A 26,331-nucleotide genomic window follows, 5' to 3' on the forward strand; every position below is an offset into this window, starting at 1 on the left:
AAGTCATCAAAGGGATTAAGTGTGAAAAAACAGGCATTTGAAATGGAAACGGATGAGCTAAGCAGGTACAGAGTGAATGGGATTTGCATTTTTAGATAAGTTGAGTGTTTGTTTGATTTTCAAAGGGACATGATAAGATGTTTACAACGGACAAGATAAATAAGGCAAAGTTATTAAGTTTATTTTTCCTGAAAGTGCTGGCCATAATAACAATTTTTATACTTTGGGAAAAGTAACTTCCAAAGAAAGATTGAAACAATGGGATTTACAGATCAAAAGGGAGGAAATATATTTAAAGAAAGATGGAAAGCTGTGTGGGGAGTGGCCGTGTGAGATCTTGAAAGGTGCACTTTGTGAAACAGACTTGCGGGAAAAGCTTCGAGCCACCCTGGGGAAGTTTGCTGTTCCAGTAACCAATGTTTTCTTAAAAGCCTTTGGCATTCCATTATCAAATGAGAGGGAGAAAGAAGCTGTGAAATACCTCCCTTATAGCAACAGTGGATGCTTGTGGTAATATTGCTGGATGTTTTATAGATTAAAAATCTATTTGGAGTGTTGCCTGAAGGGTGTGTGTAGTTGGAAGTTTAGTTAAGTAGAAACCTTGTGAGAACTGTAATAAAACTAAATGTAACTATAGTCTTGTGTGTTTATGTTTTCTTTTCTTCTGTTAATAACTGTTTTAATTTAATCTTTAAAATCTCTAAAGGTGGTAGTGAATTCTGTATTTCTGACTTCAGTGCTCAAACCTTCTCGTAATAAATACAAATTGCAAAATCGTTGTGATAGCATGGCCAAGTTTCCCTTTGGGGTTTGGTCAGCCTGGCAAATACCACCTGCCAAATCATAACAGGACTTTTTGGGCTGCACATTGTCTGGCATCTTCCCCTGATCTTGCCACCATGGGTCCCTCTACCAGGAGCAAGGAGCTCCCAATGGCATCACTCAAAGGATCATTGGATTGCACAAACCTCTCCACCACATCCAGGTGGTGATCTATGGAGAAGCTGCATCATGTTTTGAGTCACAATGCCGTAATAATGAGACAGAATGGCAGCAGAGAAGGAATGACGAGGAAACAAATCTTGCACTTCAGATCCCACTACCTTGTAGGAGGTAGTCTTCCTTGAACAGAGGCCCCAACAATCCCCATCCACCACTACTCTCCTCCGTCTGGCTGAACTTGTTCTCACACTGAACAATTTCTCCTTTAACTCCTCTCACTTCCTCCAAATAAAAGGTGTGGCTATGGGTACCCGCATGGGCCCCAGCTATGCCTGTCTCTTTATGGGGTATGTGGAACATTCCTTGTTCCAGTCCTACTCCGGCCCCCTCCCACAACTCTTTCTCCGGTACATCGATGATTACTTCGGTGCTGCTTCATGCTCTCGTCGGGACCTGGAAAAATTTATTAATTTTGCTTCCAATCTCCACCCCTCCATCATTTTCACATGGTCCATCTCTGACACTTCTCTTCCCTTCCTTGACCTCTCTGTCTCAATTTCTGATGATAGACTGTCCACCAATATCCATTACAAGCCTACCGACTCCCACAGCTACCTCGACTACAGCTCCTCACACCCCACTTCTTGTAAAGACTCCATCCCATTCTCTCAGTTCCTTCGCCTCCGTCGCATCTGTTCTGATGACGCTACCTTCAAAAACAGTTCCTCTGACATGTCCTCCTTCTTCCTTAACCGAGGTTTTCCATCCACGGTCGTTGACAGGGCCCTCAACCGTGTCCGGCCCATATCCCGCGCATCCTCCCTCACGCCTTCTCCTCCTTCCCAGAAACATGATAGGGTCCCCCTTGTCCTCACTTATCACCCCACCAGCCTCCGCATTCAAAGGATCATCCTCCGCCATTTCCGCCAACTCCAGCATGATGCCACCACCAAACACATCTTCCCTTCACCCCCCCTGACGGCATTCCGTAGGGATCGTTCCCTCCGGGACACCCTGGTCCATTCCTCCATCACCCCCTACTCCTCAACCCCCACTTATGGCACCTCCCCATGCCCACGCAGAAGATGCAACACCTGCCCCTTCACTTCCTCTCTCCTCACCGTCCAAGGGCCCAAACACTCCTTTCAAGTGAAGCAGCATTTCACTTGCATTTCCCCTAACTTAGTCTACTGCATTCGTTGCTCCCAATGCGGTCTCCTCTACATTGGAGAGACCAAACGCAAACTGGGCGACCGTTTTGCGGAACACCTGCGGTCTATCCGCGAGAAAGACCCAAACCTCCCTGTCGCTTGCCATTTTAACACTCCACCCTGTTCTTTTGCCCACATGTCTGTCCTTGGCTTGCTGCATTGTTCCAGTGAAGCCCAACGCAAACTGGAGGAACAGCACCTCATCTTCTGACTAGGCACTTTACAGCCTTCCGGGCTGAATATTGAATTCAACAACTTTAGATCTTAAACTCCCCCTCCCCCCATCCCCACCCCGTTTCTCCACCCCCCTCTTTTTTTTTCAATAATTTATATAGATTCTTCTTTCCCCACCTATTTCCATTATTTTTAAATCTAAAACTAAAACCTTGTTAGTCTTTCCACCCCACCCCCACTAGAGCTGTACTTTGAATATCCTGTCTTCCATTCTTAATTAGCACTTTTCTTAGACAAATATCACCACCTTCAACACCTCTTTGACCCTTTTGTCTGTGCCTATCACTGCTTATCTCCACAATCACCACACCCTCAACGTCTCTCTTCCCCCCCCCCCCCCCCTTAAACCAGTTTATATTTCTCCCTTCTCCTAACTATGCTTCAGTTCTGCCGAAGGGCCATGAAGGCTCGAAACGTTAACTGATTTCTTCTCCGCCGATGCTGCCAGACCTGCTGAGTTTTTCCAGGTAATTCTGTTTTTGTTTTGGATTTCCAGCATCCGCAGTAGCTTTTAGCTTTTTGTTTTTATACCTTGTAGGAGGTCCTGCTCTATTTGCTCAAAGTTTGGGTGTTGAGAATCAGCTTGTTCAATCACACAAAGAACCATGGCAGAAACTCATGACCCTGAATCATCCTCGAATCAAGGGACAGCTGATGACAACAACTCCAAACCCACTTGCAATATAGGCAAACATATCATTTGCTTTCCGAAGGGCTTGCTGAATCCGTATGTTAACTTTATGTGTTTGTTTACAAGGATACCCAAATCCGTCTGTTTTGAGTTCAAAGATGGCAGTGCATTTTTAGTGTAAGTCTTTATTGAACTATTTGTATAATGTCTGCTTCCAGAGAGAGCGCCTCATGGCAGAGGTCAGATGAGTATGGCAAGCCAGATAAGACATGCAGTACTGTTGCATTTCAAAACCCAACCACCCCCCTTTTCATAATGAACAAAAGACACAACATCACCTTGTGCTAATGAATAAAAGACAAATTTGCATGCATGATCATGCATAACTGTGAGTTACCCAAATTACCCATTATACACCCACTGTTCTCATGCATTGATAATTGTTTGTTCTACTAGTCAGTCTCTGCACCTGCATTGCATACATAGTCTTTAAGACATGCATGTCTTTTAATGGTACGCATGCACATTGACATTGGCTGTTCATCCGGGTGATGTTCCTTGTCTGGAGATTGTTGTTCCCATGGCACTTATTGCCATGGTAACTGTTGTTCCATTGCGGTTGTTGGGGACACTTGGACCTCTGGGATTGATGGTAGTTCTGTCTTCAGTGAAGCTGGTGAGATCCCATTTTCCTGACCGGCCAACTGCGGTGAAGGAACAGATTTGCTAGTTGTTTGTATATGCCTGCGGTTGCGCCAGTATATTTGGTTATTCACTTCCACTGCGTACTTTTGAAGTGACAACTTCTGTATGCACATCCCAAGTTGCCACATGGGTTGACTCCTGTTGAGAGCATTGAAGGTTTGCGCCCTGATTGGGTCTCCAATGTTCAGTTCTGGCAAAGGTTTGGCAGTGAAAATGGAATTTGGCTTTCTGCCATTTCACCTTAATTTTTTCACTCACACCTGTTACTACATTTGGTTTCAGTAGCTTTATTGCTATGGGAAGAGTAGTTTGTGTGCAGCGTGACATTAGTCTTTGGACTGGACTACTTTTCATGCCTTCAGTTGGTGTGTTTCTCCACTCAAGGATTGCCTTGTATACATCTGTGCTAGATTTGCTCAATTTCTTGATGATTCCTTTGGCAATTTTCACTGCTGCCTCAGCCTTTCCATTCGACTGGGATAGTGCAGAGATGATGTGTAGTGTTGAATTTCCCAACCCTTTGTGAAGTGGCTGAATTCTTCACTTGTGAACTGAGGGCCATTGTCACTCATCACAATGTCTGGAATGCCGTAACGACTGAAGTGTGCTTTAAGGCCTTCTACTATTTCTCCTGTCACCGTTGAAGTCAGCTCGTCTAACTCCCAGTAGTCAGAATAGTAGTCCATAATGACAAGATAATCAGTTCCTGCTAGAGTGATGAGGTCTAATCCCAGCTGTATCCATGGTCTGTCTGGGATGTCATGTGTCATCAATGGCTTTCTAGTTTGTTTAGCTTGGTACTCATTACAAGCAGCACACTGAACGATGTGGTCTTTAATTTCACTGCTCATGTTTGGCCAGTAGAGCAATTATCTTGCCTCTCTTAGGCTTGATTCAATTCCTTGATGGCTAGCACGGATGTGCTTCAGCATCTCTCTTCTCATCTCCTGAGGGATGATAACTCTATTTCCTTTGTACAAGATGCCATCTTGGACTGTCAATTCATCTTGGTATGCCCAATATGCTCGTGTGATCACAGGTGTGTCCTTGATGCTTTTTGGCCATCCTTTCATCGCTATCTCTTGTAACACTTGGAGAGTTGCATCTTGTTGGGTAGTTCACTTGATTTGAGCGAGGCGCTTGTCTATCAGATTCAATGTCTCTCCTGGGTTGATGACTTTCAGATCATGTTGAGCTGCTGTTTCGCGTTGAATTTGGAAGATTTCACATTCGGTTGTAGCATTGTCAACATTCTTCACGTGGAGCACCACTCTCGACAGCATGTCAGCAATGTGTATCTGTTTCCTTTGCTTGTATGTCCCGCCCAGATGATATCTCTGTAAACAAAGTAACATCCTTTGCAGAAGCTTTGGAGCATGTTGTTTGGCATCTCCACTGTTTGGTAGTTTCAGAAAAATGCTTTGAAGTGGCTTGTGGTTTGACTCCGCTGTTACTTTGTCTCTCCCAAGTAGGTATTGATGAAAATGCTCACAAGCAAAAACAGTAGTCAGGCACTCTTTCTCAATGTAGCGTCATTCTGTTTGCTTTAGTTTCCTGGATGCAAATGAGACTGGTTGTCCTTGCTGCAGTAGGGTTGCTCCAAGACCTGCCTCACGTGTCACACTACAAGGTGACTTCCCCATTGACATTATAGTACTTCAGCACTTGCATTCTTGTCATTAGTTGTTTGATTTTAATGAATGCTGTTTCTTGTCCTGTGCCCAATACCACTGCACATCCTTGACAGTGAACTTGTGTAATGGTTCACACTCTGGTGACAAATTAGGCAAAAATTTTGCTAAATAGTTCATGAATCCAACAAATTGTTGCACTACTTTCACATCTATTGGTTGCCTCATCGCTGCTACAGCTCTCACCTTGTCAGGATCCAGGCAAAGACCTTGGGCTGAATTTTCCCCCCATTAGGGGGGAGGTTGAAGGGCAGGTGCGTACAGGCGCGCTTCTGATCAGCACCCCTGATCGGAGGCGCGCCGCCATTTTACGTGGGTGGGCCAATTAAGGCCCGCCCAGCATGACGTCCTCACGGAAGCGCTATGCGCTCCCTGTGCGGGCGAGGGGGAAATTCCAAAATCAAGAGTGCACTCTTTCACGCATGCGCACGAAAGAGTGCATTCATCTCCCTGAGGCTAAGTGCAGCCCCAGGGAGATCGGCTGTAAATGTAAAAAAGATAAAAATATAAAAATAAAATTGCCCTAACATGTCACATGAGTTGGGGCATGTCCATAATTTCTACAAAACCTTTATTAAAATTTTTTAAAGCCTACATGAAACCTCATCCCGCCAATGGATGAGGTTTCATGTTTTTTCTAGTTCCCGCCGGGGCTCCTGGCCTGTCCTTCAATTACTTAATTGACCCTGTCAATGGCCCCAATTGGCCATTGACAGTTCAGCGGGTGCGCAGCTGATTTTGCTGCGCTCCCAACTTCCTGAAAATTTAATTGGGGCGCGGTGACGTCGGGGGGTTCGGCCTGACGTCACCGTGTGTCATTTTAGGCATCGGCGAGCAGGCCCCGCCCCTGCTCACCAACACGTAAAATCCTGCCCCTTATGTTGTCAATACATGACCTATGTACTTGGCTTCAGACATCTTCAATTGCAATTTTTTCTTGTTCAGCTTCAGATTCCTCTGCCGAGCTCTCCCTAATGGTCGTTTTAAATTCTGATTATGATCAGCTATGACTTCTTCCATTGTGTTTCACATCCATAGACTAGTAGATCATACATTATGGCTTCCACTCCGGGAAGATCACTGACTTTCTCATGCTATCTGCGTTGATATTCTTTAGAGCCGTGGCAAATGCCAAATAGCATGCACAACCATTTGTAAATCCCCAAATGCACCCTGAATGTCATTAGAAAGCTGCTGATTTCATCAAGCTTCACTTGCCAGTAACCATCCTTTGCATCTAGGGTATTAAAGGTCTTTCCTTGGTAAATTTCAGCAAAATTCCTTTGATGGTTGGCAGGGGCTAGTGTGATCTCTTCAGCATTTTATTTAGTCCTTTGGGTGGAAGCATACTCGCAGTTTTCCAAGTTATTTCACTGCTCCCATGCTGCTAATCCAGTCTGTAGGAGTTGTCACTTTCTTGATTACTCCCTTCTATTCCAACCCTTCTATCTTGTCTTTTAGGCTTGACTTGAGGACTGTTCTTGGCAGATACTCAATTGGTCTTGCACTCTCATCTACTTCTAGATGATACTCTCCTGATAGACATCCCAACCCTGAAAACACATCTTTCTACTCCTCTAGGATCTATTTGGCAGTCAACGGTTTTATGTGCTGCAACACATTCTGAATCTCTGTTAGCATGTTTAGGATTACCAGCCCAAGCTTTAGACGTGATCCAGCTGAGATGAGTGGTTGTTGTGTCCTATCTATGATCTGAAACTCTAGATCTTGCCATTGCATTGGGCTCTCTCGGAATGGGTATTGTGCCATTATATAGGCTCAATCTTACTTTTGAGGGCTTTATTTTTGGACTGCCATGTTAAGCCACTTCATATAGGTCTGTGAAGGTCATGATGTTATGATGCACCAGTGTCTATCTGACATTTCTTGTTTGCTTGATACTCTACTTCTGCGGTCATCATTGTAACAGTCACAAAACAGTTATCGCCTATAGACTTGAAGGAAACTACCTGTTGTATCGCATATGATGCTTCATCAGACTCTTCCGCGGATATCTCTCCAGTGGTCATCTGTATAGGCGTTTTGCTTCTTTCTAGCCAAACATTTTTGTGTGAAATAATTCTGCTTCTTGCAGTTAAAACACTGCTTCCCTGAGACTGGGCAATCCTTCTTTTCCTTTGTATGATGTCATCCACAGTATTTGCATCCTGTCCTTTGTCCATGATTGTTCTGCTCTTTTGGCCTGGAATGTCTCTCAGCATAATGTATCTCCTGGTCTATTCTGCCATATGTGTACTCTAGCTGACATTTTACAACCTCCACATTTCTACACATGTCTATCACTTTCTTGAGTGTCTCCTCTTTCAGTAGACTTGCTGTCACTGAGAAGTCTCATGTGCCTAAGACTAATATAACTTTAATCAGGTCTTCTGTTAGTTGTTCAAATTCATGTGGTTTTGCAAGCTGTGTTACTGCAGTCACATACTGATCAATGGGTTTATTTTCACTTTGAATAACATAGTGTTCATAAGTAACATTCACTCAGGGTTCAAAGTGTGCTTTCAAGTTTTTCAAAATCTCTGCTGTCTGTTTTCTTTGTTCATTGGTTAGATTTGGGGTAGAATACAATTTGTAGCAGACCCTCATCGGCAGTGTTAGAAGTGTGGCTACTCATATCAACTCTGGCTTGTTAATTAACTTGATTGCAAGCTCGTAGTTTGCCATTGCAAGTGGAAAAACTGCCAGTTCTGCTACATATCGCCTTTCATTTCTACTGGAGGAGGGAGGGGAAAGTTTACAGCCATATTAACTCACCCAGTACTTTACTTGCAGCTTTTGTTTTGTGTTTTCTTTTCCTAGTTCTTTTTCAGCAGCTTTTAACAGGTTTAAACCTTTCAGTTTGCCTTTCTGATCTGTGGCTTAGCTGCAGAATTTCCAGGGTTTCAGAAGTGTATTTCACCTCCACTTCTGACATCATATTTCAGGCTTAAAGGCAGCAGTGTCTTCTCAATGTAAGTCTTTATTGAACTGTGGATAATGTCTGCCTCCAGAAAGAGTGCCTCATGGCACAGGTTACATAACTACAGAAAGCCACAATGACATGTAGTACTGTTGCTTTTCAAAACCCAAACATGCCCCTTTTCATAATGAACAAAAGACACAAACACCCTCTGTCTCTATTCTTTCTACCAAAGTAGTAACCTCATATTTCCCCTCAATAAGCTTAATCTACCGTCTTCTTTTGAACTTACTTCACCTATCGGTATACCTCAGTAGACTCTTTGAGGGAAATTTTAGCCTAAAAAATTGTCCATCAGACTTCCAAAGAATTGATGGATTTCAATGTTCAGTTTCTTCAATTATCAGGCTATAAGTGTCATGTAAATATAATAATTTTCATATTGTTATTGTGATTTTTTTGTAAAGGTAGGTTAATAGTAGGGTTTGGATTAGTTTCTCTGTGTGGATGTGTGTGTGGGGGCGGATTTAATTGAATTGGGGGCAGCTAGTCTGGAGCTTTTGAGTGATCACAAGGGAAGCTAGGTTTGAAATGCTAAATAGGTAAACATGGCTGAAGTTTTAGAATGTGAGGTATGAGGGACATTTGCATTTTTAGATAAATTAGGTTAGTTTGAATTTCAAAGAGATGGTAAGATGTTACACATAAGAAGTTAAGCCAAACAGTGCATTTATTTTTCCCAAAGGTTCTGATAATATGAGTACTATGAAAGATTTATATTATGAGAAAAGTAAAGTTGCAAAGATACATTGGAACAATGGAATTTACATTAAAAAGGAAGAAATGTGTATAAAGGAGATGAGGTCATGTGTAAGGAAGGCATTGTAAGATCTAACACAAGTGTGAAAAGCCTTCAGCCTCAATGCATCAAGTTGCTGTCTACAGGAACCGAAGGTAAGAAAATTCACTGTGACTATCACTGTCCAGGGCATTGTGTCCTTTGCCTGGGTCTGTTGAAATGTATTTGTTTTTACTATTGCCTTAATGGAGGTGTAACTTGCAGTCAGATTAATTAGGGGAGTTAGAAGTTATTATAGTAGTAACTTGTAAACCAATGCATGTGCTTAACCTCTTTTCTTTTATTAATAAATGTTTAAACTTAGTTTTGTTAAAAACCTCTAAGGCTTGGTGGACTTGTGACTACTGAATTCAAGGCACATATCTTGAAGCAACATACAAATTGCAAATCTGTTGTAGCTGCAGTTTCAAGTTTCTCTCTGGGATTTGAGCAGCCTGGTATTTACCATCCACTGTGCCATAACAAAATTGGGGGCTCATCCAGGATATATTTGAAATTCCTTGATTGGTTTGGGATTGGTGAATCTTAAGGTTATGAGTACAAGAAGCACTTTGAATTCAGGAATTGGTGTGAGGTTTTTTTAAAGTGGTGAGACTGCAATATGGCTTTGGCAGTTGCTAAGACCTGCGTCTTAGTTGAAGGTATAACTTTGGTTGGTTTACAAAAGGCAAATAAAGCTAAGTTTAATGGAATTGGCAGATAAGTTACCATTATGATTATCTACAAGGGTAAGGAAATCAGACATAATTGAAGGTATAGTACAGCATTTGAAATTGGAAAGTATACCTGAGAGACCGAGTTCTCCAAGGGGTAGGTTGTTGGAAAGGACTCAAATTCAGTTGCAAATGAAAAAAATTGGAACTAGAGGCAGCAAAAAAGGGCAGAAGAAGAAAAGGAAAGAGAAAGGGCATTCCAAAGGGAACAGGCAAAAAAGCAAGAGAGAGAAAGAAAATAGGAAAGGGAATTAGAAATGCTGAAGTTAGGAAGGGAGGGGAGAGAAAAAGAGAGAGAGACAAGGAATTTCAGTTTAAAAGCTGGCAGTTAAAAAAGGGACACCAGAAGATGAGGAAGGACTTATTTCCAGATCAGAACCCAGTGGAGAGATGTTTAAATTTGTACAAGCTCTTACAAAGTTTCAAGAAAGAGATGTTGAAGCATTCTTCATTTCATTTGAAAATATAGCTAAACAGATGAAATGGCCACAGAAAAACTGGACATTGTTGTTACAATCTAGGTTGGTGGGTAGAGCACATGATGTTTATGCTTCACTGTCAGAAGAAATGTCAGTGAACTATGATGTGTTAAAAAAAAGACTATTTTGAGTGCATACAAGTTAGTTCCTGAGGCATGTAGGCAGAAATTTACGAATATGAGAAAACAGCCTGGGCAAACTTAAACAAAAGTTGAAAGAGTAAAACAAAGTAATTTTGACCAGTGGATATGGGCATTAAAGATAGAGATGACATATGCAGCTCTTAGGGAAGTAATTCTTTTGGAAGAATTTAAAGATACAATTCCTTCGGTAGTGAGAACTCATGTGGAGGTACAGAGGGTTGAAACGGTAAGACAAGCAGCAGAGATAGCTGATGATTATGAGTTAGTTCATAGATCTAAACATTTTTTCATCACTCTTTTAAATCAGAGAAGGATAGAAAGTGGGAAGATGAAAGGAAGGCAGGTAGTCAGGGAAGAGAAGGAGTAGGTGGAAATTCCCAGGAAGTTTTTCTCAGGCTAAAAAGGAAGGTGCTGAGGGTAGAAGTGACACTCAAAAATTGAGATGTTTTCATTGTAATAAAGTTGGACACCTGAAGTCAGTGTGTTGGAAATTACAGGGAAAATCTGTTAGGATTATTGGGGTGCAGAAAAATTGTGGAAGTAAAAGTACTATGGGTTCTGAGGTTCAGGCACAGGAAGAACCAATGGTTTGTGCACAGGTAAAACAGGAAGAATCAGTAGTAGGTAAAGAAGTGGGGTGTGTGCACAATTTACTCAAGAGAGTTCGGAGGAGCAGGTTGCAGAAATGTTTAAAGATTTTGTATGTGAAGGGAAAGTCTTTCCATGTGTACAGGGTGGAGTAGGTAAAGATGTTAAAATTTTAAGAGACACAGGCTAGTCAATCCTTAGGCCAGAATTTTTAGCTGGTTGGGCAGGCATAAAATGATGCACAATGACGCCAGGTGAGCGTCCCAACGTCATCATGCACTTGCGCAATATTTCAGTCGGTGGGTGCGCACCAGACTCTGTAGCATGCCCGCCGACAATTTACGGATCTTTAATTTAAGGCCATTAAAGTTATAACTGAAAGAAACTTTTCGCTGCCCGTCCAACCATACGGCCGGCGGGCAGGTGAAAAGGCCAAGCGGCTTTGGTATTTTTTAGGAAATCTCCTCCATGGGCGGGATGAGGTTTCCAACAGCAAATAAAAATAAAATAAAAATTGTAACATTTCATTTTTAGCATGTCCCTGCTCATGTGACAGCACTCTGTGCCTTAGGAAGCTTTTCCAGCGCATATGAGTGAAGTTCACTCTCGACCTCCTCCCCCCCTCCACACACAGACAGCGCTGAGCGCTACTGCACGCATTTCATGCTGGGTGGCCTTAATTGGCCCGCCAGCATGAAATCGTGATCCGGTCCCAATCGCAATCATCTTTCCAATTGTCCCCGCCCGCCCCCACCAAGTCCGCCCGACAAGGGAAAATTCCTCCCCTTAATGTTGTGGGATAGTGATATTTGTTGTTCAGAGGGAGTATTGCTGAAACAAGTGATAATAAGTGGGGTTCATGGAGATGCTAAACCTATTCCATTGTGGAAGGTAAATTTAAAGAGTAAGCGGAAAACAAGTGAGGTGATTTTTGGAGTAGTGGAAAAATTGCCCATTGCATGGGTTCAATTTATTTTAGGTAATGATATGGCTGGATGCCAAATGTGGGTGATGCCTATGGTAGTTAAGCATCCTGAATTTTTTTCCAGATTGTGTGATAAGAAGATCACAGGTTCACAGATTAAACCAAGAAGAACAGGAAGTTAAAAGGCAGGGAGAAGGTGTGGAAATACAATTAGCCGACACTTTTTTTGATAAGATTGTTCAGGAATGGAGGATAATGCAGCTGAGGCATTTAGCTCAAGGCAGTTGGTAGAGTTACAGAAAAAAGATAAGCAAATAAGACAGTTATATCAAACAGCTTACTCAGAAACAGAGGCAGAATGTATTCCAGAATGTTATTACCTTAAGGATAATGTTTTAATGAGAAAATCACAGCCTTATCATGTATCAGCAAATGAAAGCTGGAGGGAAGTGCATCAGATTGTTATACCAATTGGATATATAAATGAGATTCTGGGAATAGCTCATGAAATTCCAACGGGTGGACATTTAGGAATTAGAAAGACACAGGCAAAAATACAAAAAACATTTTTATTGGCTTGCGTTGCATAGAGATGTAGTCAAATTCTGTAGAATATGTCACATATGTCGGGTGATAGGGAAACCATAAGCAGTGATTAAGCTGGCACCTTTTAATTCCAATTCCAGCATTTGAAGAACCTTTTATTAGGGTCATGATTGATTGTGTAGGACCCCTCCGTAAGACTAAAACTGGAAATCAGTACTTACTGACAATAACGGATGTGTTTACAAGGTTTCCTGAAGTGATACCTTTGAGAAATATTACAACAAAGAGAATTGCAGAAGAATTGACTAAATTTTTAAAAAGATATGATTTACCAAAATAAATACAATCAGATCAGGGTTCAAATTTCATGTCACAGCTGTTTAAGAAAGTGATGAACAGTTTGGGGATAAAACAGTTTAAGTCAACAGCTTACAATCCAGAGTCACAAAGGGCTTTGGAAAGATGACGTCAAACTTTAAAAACTATGATGAGGGTGTATCGTCAGGACTATCCACAATATTGGGATGAGGAATTCCATTCTTGTACCCAATTATGCCAAGCAATTTAGGTTGGCCGTTGACGCAAGCGATATAGGCATTGGGTCCATACTGTTACAAGAAGATGACACCGGAATTGAGAAACTGATAGAGTATTTTTTATGGAAGTTGAATATACAACAGAAAAGATATTCAACGATTGAAAAGAAGACTCTGGGTCTGGTGTTAACATTGCAGCATTTTGAGATTTAGGTTGCAAACAATTCGTCAGAAACAATTGCTTATACAGACCACAATCCTTTAAAGTTTCTGGACGAATTTCAAGACATAAGTGCAAGGCTATTCAGATGGAGTTTATTACTGCAACCATTTAATCTACGGATTATACATGAGGCTGGACAAGAGAATCTAATTGCAGATGCATTGTCAAGAGTTTGAAGCTGAGAGGGAAAATTGGACATTTTAAAACCTGGACACTGGACTGGAATGATTTCTGTTGATATGAAGGATTTGTATATATATTGTTATGTTAATGCATACATCCGGTAATGTAATAGTGTGAGTAAATAGATAAGTATAGGAGGTAATGTAAGATGGGTTAAGAAAATAAAGCTGTCTTTTTAAATTATGATGGTTCATTTTCTGGTAAGGAGGTGGGTGTCATGAAAATATGATAGTTTTCATAATATTATTGTGACTTATTGTAAAGGTAGGTTAAGAGTGGGTTTGGATTAGTTTGTTTGTGTGGATGTGTGTGTGTGTGTGTGTGTGTGTGTGTTGGGGGGGGGGGGGGATTTAATTGAATTGGAGGCAGCCAGTCTGGAGCTCTTGAGTTATCAAAAGGGAAGCCAGGTTTGAAATGCTAAATACTAAATAATACTAAAATGGCTGAAGTTTTAGAATGTGAGATATGAGAACATTTTCATTTTTACATAAACTAGGTTGGTTTGAATTTCAAAGAGATGGTATGGTGTTACACATAGCCATAAGAAGTTAAGCCAAACAGTGCATTTATTTTTCCCAAAGGTTACTGATAATATGAGAACTATGAAAGATTTATATTATGAGAAAAGTAAAGTTACAAAGATATACTGGAACAATTACATTTACATTAAAAAGGGAGAAATGTGTATAAAGGAGATGAGGTTATGTGTAGTAAGGAAGGCATTGCAAGATCTAACACAAGTGTGAAAAGCCTTCAGCCTCAATGCATCAAGTTGCTGTCTACAGGAACCAAAGATAAGAAACCTCACTGTGAATATCACTGTCCAGAGTATTGTGTACTTTACCTGGGTCTGTTGAAATGTATTTGTTTTTACTATTGCCTCAACAGAGATGTAACTTGGAGTCAGATTAATTCAGGGAGCTAGGAATTATTATAGTAGTAACTTGTAGACCTATGTATGTGCTTAAAATGTTTTCTTCTATTAATAAATGTTTAATTTAGTTTTGTAAAAACTTCTAAGACTCGGTGGACTTATTACTACTGAATTCAAGGCACACATCTCAAAATAACATACAAATTGCAAACCTGCTGTGGCAGCTGTTTCAAGTTTCTCTCTGGGATTTGAGCAGCTCAGCATTTACCATCTGCTATGCCATAACAATAGGTCAATTACTAAAATAACCAAGACCATTTTCAGCTCAGCTAAAAAATTACACATTTCAGCTACTTCCATCATTTGTTGATATATATCAGCTTGTGAATAATTAGTGGTAATCTAGGAAGTATTTTATTTTATGAATCATCAATTAAAACCTTTACTGCAAGCACTTTGATGAAATACCAAATTCGGCTACAATAACAACAAAAGGTTAAAATCAATTAAACAGGAAGAATAATTATATTTCTTTGGGCTGGACTTCTCCCGCATGTGGCAAACAGATTTTAACAAGAAATGAGAAGACTTCAGTGTGGTGTAAATTCAATGATACAAACAAATTTCCTCAGCCCCAAAAATTGCAAAAGAATTCTAAGTACACATTAAATGAATGTAGAAAAGTCTGAATTACGTAGAATCATAGAATGGTTACAGCACAGGAGGCCTTTTAGCCTGTCATGTCTGTGCAGGCTCTCTGTAGGAGCAATTCGCCCAGTGCCACTGCCCCACCTTCTCCCCATAGCCCTGCATATTCTTCCTTTTCAGATGATAATCCAATTGCCTCTTGAATGCCTCTATTGAACCTGCCTTCACCACACTGTCAGCCAGTGCATTCAAGATCCTATCCACTTGCTGCTTGAAAAGGCATTTCCTGATGTCGCCATTGCCTCTTTTACCAATTCTCTTAAATCTGTGCCCTTTTGTTCCCGATCCTTCTACCAATGATAACAGTTTCTCCCTATCTACTCAGTCCAGACCCCTCATGATTTTGAATAGCTCTAACAAATCTCCTTCCAACCTTCTCTTCTCCAAGGAGAACAGTCCCAGCTTTTCCAATCTATCTTCCTCATCCCTGGAATAATCCCCATGAATCTTTTCTGCACCCTCTCTAATGCCTTCGCATCCTTTTTAAAGCGCCTCTGGTTGTGCGCCACCTTATCCTGTGAGAGGGAAGTGTGTCAATGAGTGTGGTGCAACCTGTTTGGGTGATGTGGCTATCATGGTTGAATATCTGGCAGTGTGTGCAATCTATGAGATGTTGTGTGAGGCTTGCAGCAGTGCTAAATGTGTGAGGGTGTAGTGTAAAATATGAATGTTAGATATGAGGCTGATATGTCTGCACGTGATGAGTCACTGGTCACGAGTAGAGATTGTTGGTAGGTGAGTGATGGGGTCCTGATGAATTAGCAGTGTCGATGACTAGTCATACAGTTGGCAGGATATGGCATTTGAAGATGCATTCACTAGCCTTGATCATTTGTGTAAGGTCATTGAACCTCTTCCAGGACTACATTCAGGTCCTTGGAGCTACACTGCTGGTATTCTCCTGCATGGCTATCTGCACCCATTGCCTTCTCAGAGGCTGCATAGAATACATCACTGATGTTGAGAAACAGAGCAAAAAATAAGGCAAAGCCTGTACTATTTTTCATGTAATTGACATAATTTTATTTTAGGCATTCATATTTTCAGATCTTGCAATTCACTTTCTAATTAGAATCTTGGGGACACAGAAGCAGAGGGACTTGGGTGTATATCTGCATAAGTCATTGAAGATGGCAGAACAGGTTGAGAGCACAGTTAATAAAATATACAATATCCTTTATTAATAGGGGCATAGAGTACAAGAGCAAGGAGGTTATGTTGAACTTGTATAAGACACTAGTTCAGCCTCAGCTGGAGCATTGTATCCAGTTCTGGGTGTCGCACTTTAGGAAAGATGTGAAGGTATTGAAGAGACTGCAGAAAAGATTTGTGAGAATGGCCCCAGGAATGAGGAACTTCAGCTTTGAAGATAGATTGGAGCAGTTAGTTAGCAGAGAAAAGAAGGCTGAGAGGAGATTTGATAGAGGTATTCAAAATCATGAGGCGTCTGGACAGAGTAGATAGGGAGAAACTGTTCCCACTGGTGGAATGGTCGAGAACGAGAGGGCACAGATTTAAAGTAATTGGTAAAAGAAGGGAAGGCGACATGAGGAAAACCTTTTCATGCAGCTAGTGGTTAAGGTCTGGAATGCACTGCCTGATGGCGTGGTGGAGGCAGATTCAACTGAAGCATTCAAAAGGGAATTAGACTGTTTTCTGAAGAGGAAGAATGTGTAGTTACAGGAAGAAAGCGGGGGAATGGCATCAGGTGAATTGCTCGTTCAGAAAGTCGGTGCAGACATGATGGGCCAAATGGCCTCCTTATGTGCTGTGACATTCCTGTGATTCTGTGATCTTGTTCATTCAGTCCACACACATATACACATGCACATACAATTTAATGTCAGATTGTAGATAATTTTTAGAAGAAAAACAATCTTATCCACAATTTCAAATCCATATCTTGTTTGGATCAACATAAACATTTCAACTGTCAAAAACATGTGTAAATGTTTGTTTTGATTTGATAAGTGATTATTACTCAATTGATGAAAGCTACATTGCAAAAATAATTAATTTTGCCTTCACATTAATCTTCTACGTTTTAAAAAATCTCCCTTTTAGCTAAATATACAGAATATGTTTCAAGTGGAAAAATGATAAGGTTCTCTTATAGCACAGAAAACACTAATCCACTGCACCAAGATGTAGGATGCAGGTATAATTCCCTTGCTCCTGAATTTGTGATTCCAGCTGTGTTACTAAACGCTTTTCCACGAAGAGAAACTGAAAGAAGTGAAGTTAGTTCCTTTAACAGTATATCACAAATCTTCTCTATTGCCTCAGCAGATAAATGCCCCACACGGTGTAGTACTGAGCAGTTAATATTGGATTCCCTGCTCTGTGCTGATTTAGTCACTTTAACCTGAGGTACATTCAGCATCCAGTGGCCAGGGGAGATAGAGTAAATGAATGTAGTTCTTGGAAAAAAACATCCTTACTTGGTATTTTTCTGCCTTGTGAGATGATGGTTTGCACCATGGCGGTCAAATCTCTGTTAAACATCGCCTGATGTGGCTCAGGAGCCCCACTCTGGCATGTTAGTGTCTGCCACATTTGATACAGAGGGAGGCAGTGGGCTGAGAAGATGCACGATTTGCTGGCTTCTGTTTTCTCTGGGCCCTCTTCTTGGCCAGCTGAGCTTTCCATTTCTACTCATCTCTTCCAATGCCCCGCCAAACAGACAGAGGTTACGGCCATCAGCAGATATCTCCCAGTTGGTGCTATCAATGTCCGCCATCATATCTCACTTGCAGGTGACCTTATAGTGGAATTATGGTGACCCAGCAGGTTGTGACTCAGTGGCCAGTTTACCATGCAGAAAGTCATTAGGTATACAGCTGTCATCCATCAGATGAATGTGGCTGAGCCAGCACTGATGTTGTTGGCTTAACAATGACTGTATGCTAATGGATTAGCACATTCCAGGGCCGCTGAGTTGGTGGCCTTGTCCTGCCAAGAGATGCTGAGGATACATCTGAAACAGCGAAGATGGGAACTGTTCAGCTTTTTCTCCTGCCTAATATATGTTGTCAAGGTCTCACCACCATTGGGGAGTGTGCTGAGGATAAAGACTTGGTAGACTCACAGTTTGTACTGAGCGATAAAGAGAAGAAAACACTTGAGGGGAGAGGACATGCTTGAAATTTGACACAAGTCACAAATGTTTTTTGGATGATTTAAATGACTGGAGACTAGAAAAAATTGTGGACGGGGAATAACGGAAAGGAGAGAGAAGAGAGGGTGACAGGAAGAATGATGAAGAGGCAGCAAAGAAGGGCAAAGGGGAAGGGGAGTGGTAGTGGGAGAACGTGATAAAGGAAGCGCAAAGGGGATAGCAGAGAATTGAGGGCAGGAACAGAGAGGGATGTGGAGAGGAAGAGTGGGAAAAGAGAGGAAGCAGTAAGGAAGAATGAGCGGAAGGAAGGGTGAAAGGAAGAAAGGGTAAAGGGGAGAGGGAAAAATTGTCAATGGGAAGAGAGGAGAGAGGGAGAAGAAGAAAGAGACAAACAGAGACAACTGGCAAATTATGTATAAGTACCACATAACATATCCTTGGTTAGGAAATAGAGATAGTTTAAGTAAATTATATTTGTAGTTGTAGGTGTTAAGAATGAGTTTTAGCTTTAAAGTTTAAGTTTGATTTGTATTTCTGTATTTGTGGGTTAAGAAAAGGTCAAGTTGAGTTTTAGTTTCACTTTAAAAGGTGCCTGCATTTCTAATGAAAGTTTTATGACTCTAAACTAAGTAAAGGAAACAAGAGTAGAGAAACTGGGCTGTTGCCTAGCAACAGGGGTCCAGAGAGGTAGGTCCCTCCCATAGACACACACAGAAGAAATTAGAAACAGCAGTTTGATTCGGATAAAAGTCGTCTCAATTTCTCTGCTCCTCTCACCCATTCTAACTTGTCTCTCTCTGAACTTGCTGCACTCCGTTCTCTCAGGTCCAATCCTGACATTGTCATCAAACCCGCTGACAAGGTTGGTACTGTTGTTGTCTGGTGCACTGACCTCTACCTCGCAGAGGCTGAGCGTCAACTCGCAGACACTTCCTCCTATCTCTCCCTGGACCATGACCCCACCACTGAACATCAAGCCATTGTTTCCAGGACTGCTATTGACCTCATCTCCTCTGGAGATCTTCCTTCCACAGCTTCCAACCTGATAGTCTCCTAACCTTGGACGGCCCGCTTCTACCTCATACCCAAAATCCACAAACACGACTGTCCCGGCAGACCGATCATGTCAGCCTGTTCCTGCCCCACGGAACTCATTTCTTGCTATCTTGACTCCATTCTCTCTCCCCTTGTCCAGTCCCTTCCCTCTGACATCCGTGATTCCTCTGACACTCTACATCATATCAACAATTTCCAGTTCCTTGGCCCCAACTGCCTCCTCTTCACCATGGACGGCCAATCCCTCTACACCTCCAACCCCCACCGGGATGGTCTGATGGCTCTCCGCTTCTTCCTCGAACAGAGGCCCGAACAATCCCCATCCACCACTACTCTCCTCCGTCTGGCTGAACTTGTTCTCACACTGAACAATTTCTCCTTTAATTCCTCTCACTTCCTCCAAATAAAAGTGCGGCTATGGGTACCCGCATGGGCCCCAGCTATGCCTGTCTCTTAATGGGGTATGTGGAACATTCCTTGTTATAGTCCTACTCCGGCCCCCTCCCACAACTCTTTCTCCGGTACATCGATGATTACTTCGGTACTGCTTCATGCTCTCGTCTGGACCTGGAAAAATTTATTAATTTTGCTTCTAATTTCCACCCCTCCATCATTTTCACATGGTCCATCTCTGACACTTCCCTTCCCTTCCTTGACCTCTCTGTCTCAATTTCTGGTGATAGACTGTCCACCAATATCCATTACAAGCCTACCGAATCCCACAGCTACCTCGACTACAGCTCCTCACGCCCTGCTTCCTGTAAGGACTCCATCCCATTCTCTCAGTTCCTTCACCTCCGTCGCATCTGTTCTGATGATGCCACTTTCAAAAACAGTTCCTCTGACATGTCCTCCTTCTTCCTTAACCGAGGTTTTCCACCCACGGTGGTTGACAGGGCCCTCAGCCGTGTCCGGCCCATCTCCCACGCATCCGCCCTCACACCTTCTTCTCCCTCCCAGAAACGTGACAGGGTCCCCCTTGTCCTCACTTATCACCCCACCAGCCTCCGCATTCAAAGGATCATCCTCCCATTTCCGCCAACTCCAGCATGATGCCACCACCAAACACATCTTCCCTTCACCCCCCCGGCGGCATTCCGTAGGGATCGTTCCCTCCGTGACACCCTGGTCCACTCCTCCATCACCCCTAAACCTCAACCCCCTCCCACGGCACCTTCCCATGCAACCGCAGAAGGTGCAACACCTGCCCCTTTACTTCCCCTCTCCTCACTGTTCAAGGGCCCAAACACTCATTTCAAGTGAAGCAGCATTTCACTTGCACTTCCCTCAACTTAGTCTACTGCATTCGTTGCTCCCAATGCGGTTTCCTCTACATTGGAGAGACCAAATGCAGACTGGGTGACCGCTTTGCAGAACACCTTCGGTCTGTCCGCAAGCATTACCCAGACCTCCCTGTCGCTTGCCATTTCAACACTCCACCCTGCTCTCATGCCCACATGTCTGTCCTTGGCTTGCTGCATTGTTCCAGTGAAACTCAACGCAAACTGGAGGAACAGCACCTCATCTTCCGACTAGGCACTTTACAGTCTTCCGGACTGAATATTGAGTTCAACAATTTTAGATCATGAACTCTCTCGTCCATCCCCACCCCCTTTCTGATTTCCCCCCTCCATTTTGTTTTTTCCAATAATTTATATAGATTTTTCTTTTCCCACCTATTTCCATTATTTTTAAATGTATTTCCATCCATTGTTTTATCTCTACCTTTTAGCCTTTTTCGATTCCTTCACCCCTCCCCACCCCCACTAGGGCTATCTGTACCTTGCTCGTCCTGCTTTCTACCCTTAATTAGCACATTCCTTTAGATAATATCACAATTTCAACACCTCTTTGTCCTTTTATCTGTGACATCTTTTGGTTATCTCCACCTATCACTGGCCCTCTATCCAGCTCTTCTCGTCCCCCCCCACCCCCACCCCCCTTAAACCAGCTTATATTTCACCCCTTTTCTATTTTTCCTTAGTTCTGTTGAAGAGTCATGCGGACTCGAAACGTTAACTGTGCTCCTCTCCACAGATGCTGCCAGACCTGCTGAGTTTTTCCAGGTATTTTTGTTTTTGTTTTGAGTTTGATTCGGAAGCTGTTTGAGTTTAATTGGTTTTGAAAGTAGCTGCCAGGAGAGACTGCAGCAAAGGGGGTAGGTAGCTTGTTCCAAGCTAAAGAAAAGACCCCAAAATCCAGGGGAGTGGAACAGGAGAAAGTCCCAAGCAGACCTTCTAGTCAAAGAAAGTACAGTAACTGGAAAAGGCCCTGTTAAGGGAAGTTAAGAGTGAGGGGCAGAGAAAAAAGTCTCCAAGCTTCAGATTTAAATAGACAGAAGCTGCAGAAAGCAGATTTAAAGCGAGAACAGCTTGCAAGAAGCCAGAAGGTCCAAAGAGACATTAGAAGGTCTGTAACTGCTTGCTATGGACATGTGAAGTAGTGGTGTACTGTTTACAGCTGAGTTGATGAGCGAGAGTGTGTGGAAGAAAGTTTGAATGCATGTGGTGACCTGGGGAGAGGAACATCGGAAAGGGAGCTCAAACTCCTGGAGGTGAAACCTTGCAGCGGGCATCAGAGAAAGCACTGGTTTGGGAGAAGATTCCAAAGTGAGTCCTTCGAGAGTGGAGATTGGAAACTCTTGTGTGAAAGACAGAGTTCAGTGAGACTGGTTGGCTCATGGTGTGACAAATATCTGTTAAAAGTTTATTAGCTGACTCTAGTGACTCTGTTCAGTAGCCCCTCTCCACATATTTAAACAAACAAATAAAAGTTAGGATCTATCAGCTGGGTTTCACTCTGGGGTCAGGCTTGTCCAGTGGTAACCTCAGCTGGGATCATAACACTTTCGTTCATCCCAATTTATTTTCTGATTGTTCTGAATGCCTTATGCTATAGTGCACTAAGTGACCTGTTCTATGTCGCTTCCTAACAGAAAGATATTGCTCACTTGCATAAGAGGGTGACTTGCACAATGATTTTCCCTGCCACGCAATGGGTAGAAGTCTAATTTTTTCATGTCTTACTCCTGAATGTGGTCAAGACTATAACGCACATGGGAAAAACCTGGGCCATTATCTTGTTCTGAAGTTAACGTGTTTAATAACAAGTTGTTGGGTTCCTTTGACACTTGTTTTGTGTTTTCTCAAGACTAAAACATTCTTAGAGAGATGCTGGAAACTGTAACTTTGTAGCTCCAATCCTTAAAATGTTTTGTATTATGAAACTGTGCATAGGATGTTGCATAAATAACTTAATTGTCTACTCTTAATCTTGCTTATATGGTTAGCTACCTGTCAGCTATCTGTCAAAGAGGCAGTTAAATCTTCCACACTTATTTCCTCAATAAATACAATGTAGCACAGGAGACATATTATTTTATCATCTACTTTCCACTTATAGAAAAGGGTATACATGCTTTTACTACCTATTGCCTTCCACGTGGCCTTGTCTGGGTATACATGTTAATTATACACAGTTACGTAGCGCTACAATTGCAAAGAGCAATAATCCAGCTCATACACCTCAAATCTGTAGATAAAACACGAGCAAGCAGGTCAATTACAGTCATAGTTACATGCTGTGTCCATTTTCATTTTGTAACTGAATTTTGGTGTCAGCAAGCTACTCCATACAGACCAAATGCGTACACCTGCTATATTCTGAATGTACATTACAGTTAATTGGTGTGCAGCAACTTAGAAAAATCAGGCCTCTTTAAATCACTTCAGTGCACTTGCTCATTGTTGGCATGAATGGGTGCCAAGTAAAAGAAAGCACCAGTAGAGCTCATTTTACTGTTTAAGCCTACATTCTATGCTTCAAAAGACAACAGCACTCAATACAGCTCTATCTTGAAAGTCTTCCAGTACATAAAGAAAGCAAATTCTGCCTAACATACAATGTAGCAGTTCCTGGGAAAAATATCATTAAACTGGCTCCATTAATTGGTACAGCAATTGTTGCCACAATTAAAACAGATGCTTTGTTGCAGCAATAAGGTCCACAATTACTTAAGGACTGTACTTACACAAGAAAGTGGTGCTATCTTTCATCATCAATGAAACAAACAAATTCAATGAACCAAACTAAGGAGCTCGGAGGCCTCTCGTGGTACAGTCTAAAGCCTCGATGTGTCATGCTAGTCTAGGGAAAATACTGCGTAAAATCAGCTGAGACTCAGAAATAAAATTAGGTCTGAGTAAGTTGAAAGAAACAATGACACTCCTTTGAGCAAATGTACAGTATGAGTGTACTCAAATTAATGTAACATCCTAATAACTGTGCTGTTGAAATCAGTAACCTTGAATGCATATATGTTTAGTGCATAATTAGACAATGCACCAAACTACACTGTTAGACATTGTGATAAATTTAACAAAAGCCATCTTAAGTGTGCCTGGATGACAAAGGATTTTACATCTTTTTTTTTGCCTTTCCCTTCTTCCTAGTATATTTATTTTCAACAAGTGAAAGCCATTTCCCTTATCAATATGGTAGGTAATGTTCTCATCTGCTTCATTATTTTGCAGGCTATATGTATGAATGAAGGTTCAAAATTGTTTTAAAATGTCTTCCTGATCCAGCAGTGTGACAAAAATCATCTGGGTGCAAAGTTTTGACTGAATTGGCCTCCTTACTTTACCTTCAGCGTCATTTGACTAAAAAAATGTACAAAATATAAAAATTGCAGTATAACTGTGTTCCTATGATTGACAAATGTATTTTAATCTGCAGATGGTATTTTGAAAGGATCAAGGAATTAGTCAAGCAGAGCTTTATACTTCGATCCCAAATCACACATTTAATTGAATACATTAACTACTTACCTTTAACCATGAATATTTGATGAAGTTTTCACAATAAAGTATATCTGCTTCTCACTGGGCAATAAAATTTAATGAATTGATTTTAGTTGACAAAACCCTGCACAGCCACACTAGTCTGCTGTATGCTTGACAGCATACTCAATGAAATGAACTTGTCTATTATTCATAGATTCTGAACAATACCCCCCTGGTTTTACTCAGCAGAATTTGCACTGAGTTCAGCTGTAATGTTTGTATTGTATCCATTTCCACAAGGGCTAACATAAGAACACTTTTTATTAACTTGCTAAACAGCTCTTTCACAGCATTTACATGCATGATGGTCATTAGTTCTAAACCAAGACCCTGGCTGCTTGGCATTCAAAACAGGGAAATTAAGAGGCCCGGAACAAAATGCACTACAAAAGGCTAATACAACATGCTACTAATTCCTTTCCTTTCAAACATCATCCCATTTCTAAGTGGAAGTAATGCACCTGCAGATGAATAGCACTTTATTATTCCTCCTCAGCCAATTCTAGAGTAGAGGACTGTACAGGGAGTCAAAGGACAAAAAAGTTTTTTTGTTAATGTTTCATCCTTTGGACCACTTCTTTTAATTTTCTCTCTGCATTAAAAAAACGAACTATTTAACAGTTGAAATACAAGACTAGACAATGTTTCTCCACAGCTAGCTTTTATTTTTGTTTATAGTAGCTGCTATTTTGCACCATGATTATGAAGATATCTTATACCACAATCTATGAAAAATTGTTTGTGAAAGCATTTTTTTTTAAAATTACATGAATAGGCCTCAGGTTTAATCTTGCACCATTTTACATTCAACAAAAACTAAATTTTAATTCATTCTGATATCCAAGAACAAAAGGTAGTAGTAAACAGAAATGTATCACTTTAATGGTCTTTTCAAAATCATAGCTACTGATTATACAAAATGTTGTTCAGACACTGGTGCATTAGTTAAATTACTGTTGGAAACAATTAATCTCCCAAATGGAGTTGATTAGGTGCCTCTTCTGTGGGAAGTCTTAGGAATGGAAAGGAACTCTTATGTTCCCTGACCAGTGACTATTCTTCTTGGGATTTCTTTGGGGTCAAGGTGGCTCCAAAATGATAATATCTGACAATGGATGTTTGGAACCAAGTCAATCATCAATGACAGAACAAGTAACCCAATATCTAAACTGGGCAGGCCTACATTACTCCAGAGGACGGTTGATAGTGACTCACTAATAGAACCAGAAGAATAAACCTACTGCTAGGAGCTGGAAACTTTTCTATTTGGCTCAAGATAAGCCAATTGCCTAACAGGTACAGTGGTCTTAACTGGTCAAGTGTGGGAAGCAGCTCTGGTAAAGTTCTTAGCTTTAGATAGTCAAGCTCCATTCTGGACAAACAGGAATCCCACAGGTTAGTGCAGATTTCTCTGTAAATTTGTTTGAAGACTCTTAAACTCAATGCTGAGTTTCATTGCATGGCAGGTACTCAGTTGACTAATCAAGATGCTATCTGACTATATCCAAGATAATTCGATAATTTAATGCAATGTATTTCTGTCATTTCACATTGCAAAACATTTTGACACCATGGTTAATACAGAAAATTTCCCATTTTGGTGAGCTCCCTGGCTTATCAAGGAGAGGGAACAGTGTACAGAGAGAAGCCTTTCCAAAGGGAAGAAGATGAAAAAGGAAACAAACACATTTACTTTAACGATTTAAATTGAGATATGATAGTTACATCTTTGCATATTCATTCTTATTCTATAACATGCTTAAAATATAAGTTTATGATATAAATAAATTGGGAACATCGATGGTTTCCTTAACATCTGTGTTTTCAAGATTATGGAAATAATTTCCCACAAGTTAGCTTTGTAGAGAATTTAGTGGTTACATATAAATCTGGCAGCAATGTGCTTAACTTCAGTGGGAAAAACCCTACAAAAACACTCTTAAATGCTCTGCTTGAACCTACATCTGTTATAATCACTTAATTCTTATATTGGTTTTGATAAAAGGTTATTGACCTAAAATGTTGGACTGCACTTTACGTTCCCCCGCCGGGTGTGTTTTTGGTGGGGGTAAAATAGGGCGGGTTACCCCAACGCCTTCCTGCCCCCAATCGAGCTTACTGTCTTTTGGGGTTGCCCTCTGTGGATCGAGGGGCTGCCCCCCCCTAAGATGGAACCCCCCCTTTCTTCCTACCCGCCTGCTG

Source organism: Cetorhinus maximus, chromosome 11 (assembly GCF_964194155.1).
Source record: "Cetorhinus maximus chromosome 11, sCetMax3.hap1.1, whole genome shotgun sequence".
NCBI classification, from domain to species: domain Eukaryota; kingdom Metazoa; phylum Chordata; class Chondrichthyes; order Lamniformes; family Cetorhinidae; genus Cetorhinus; species Cetorhinus maximus.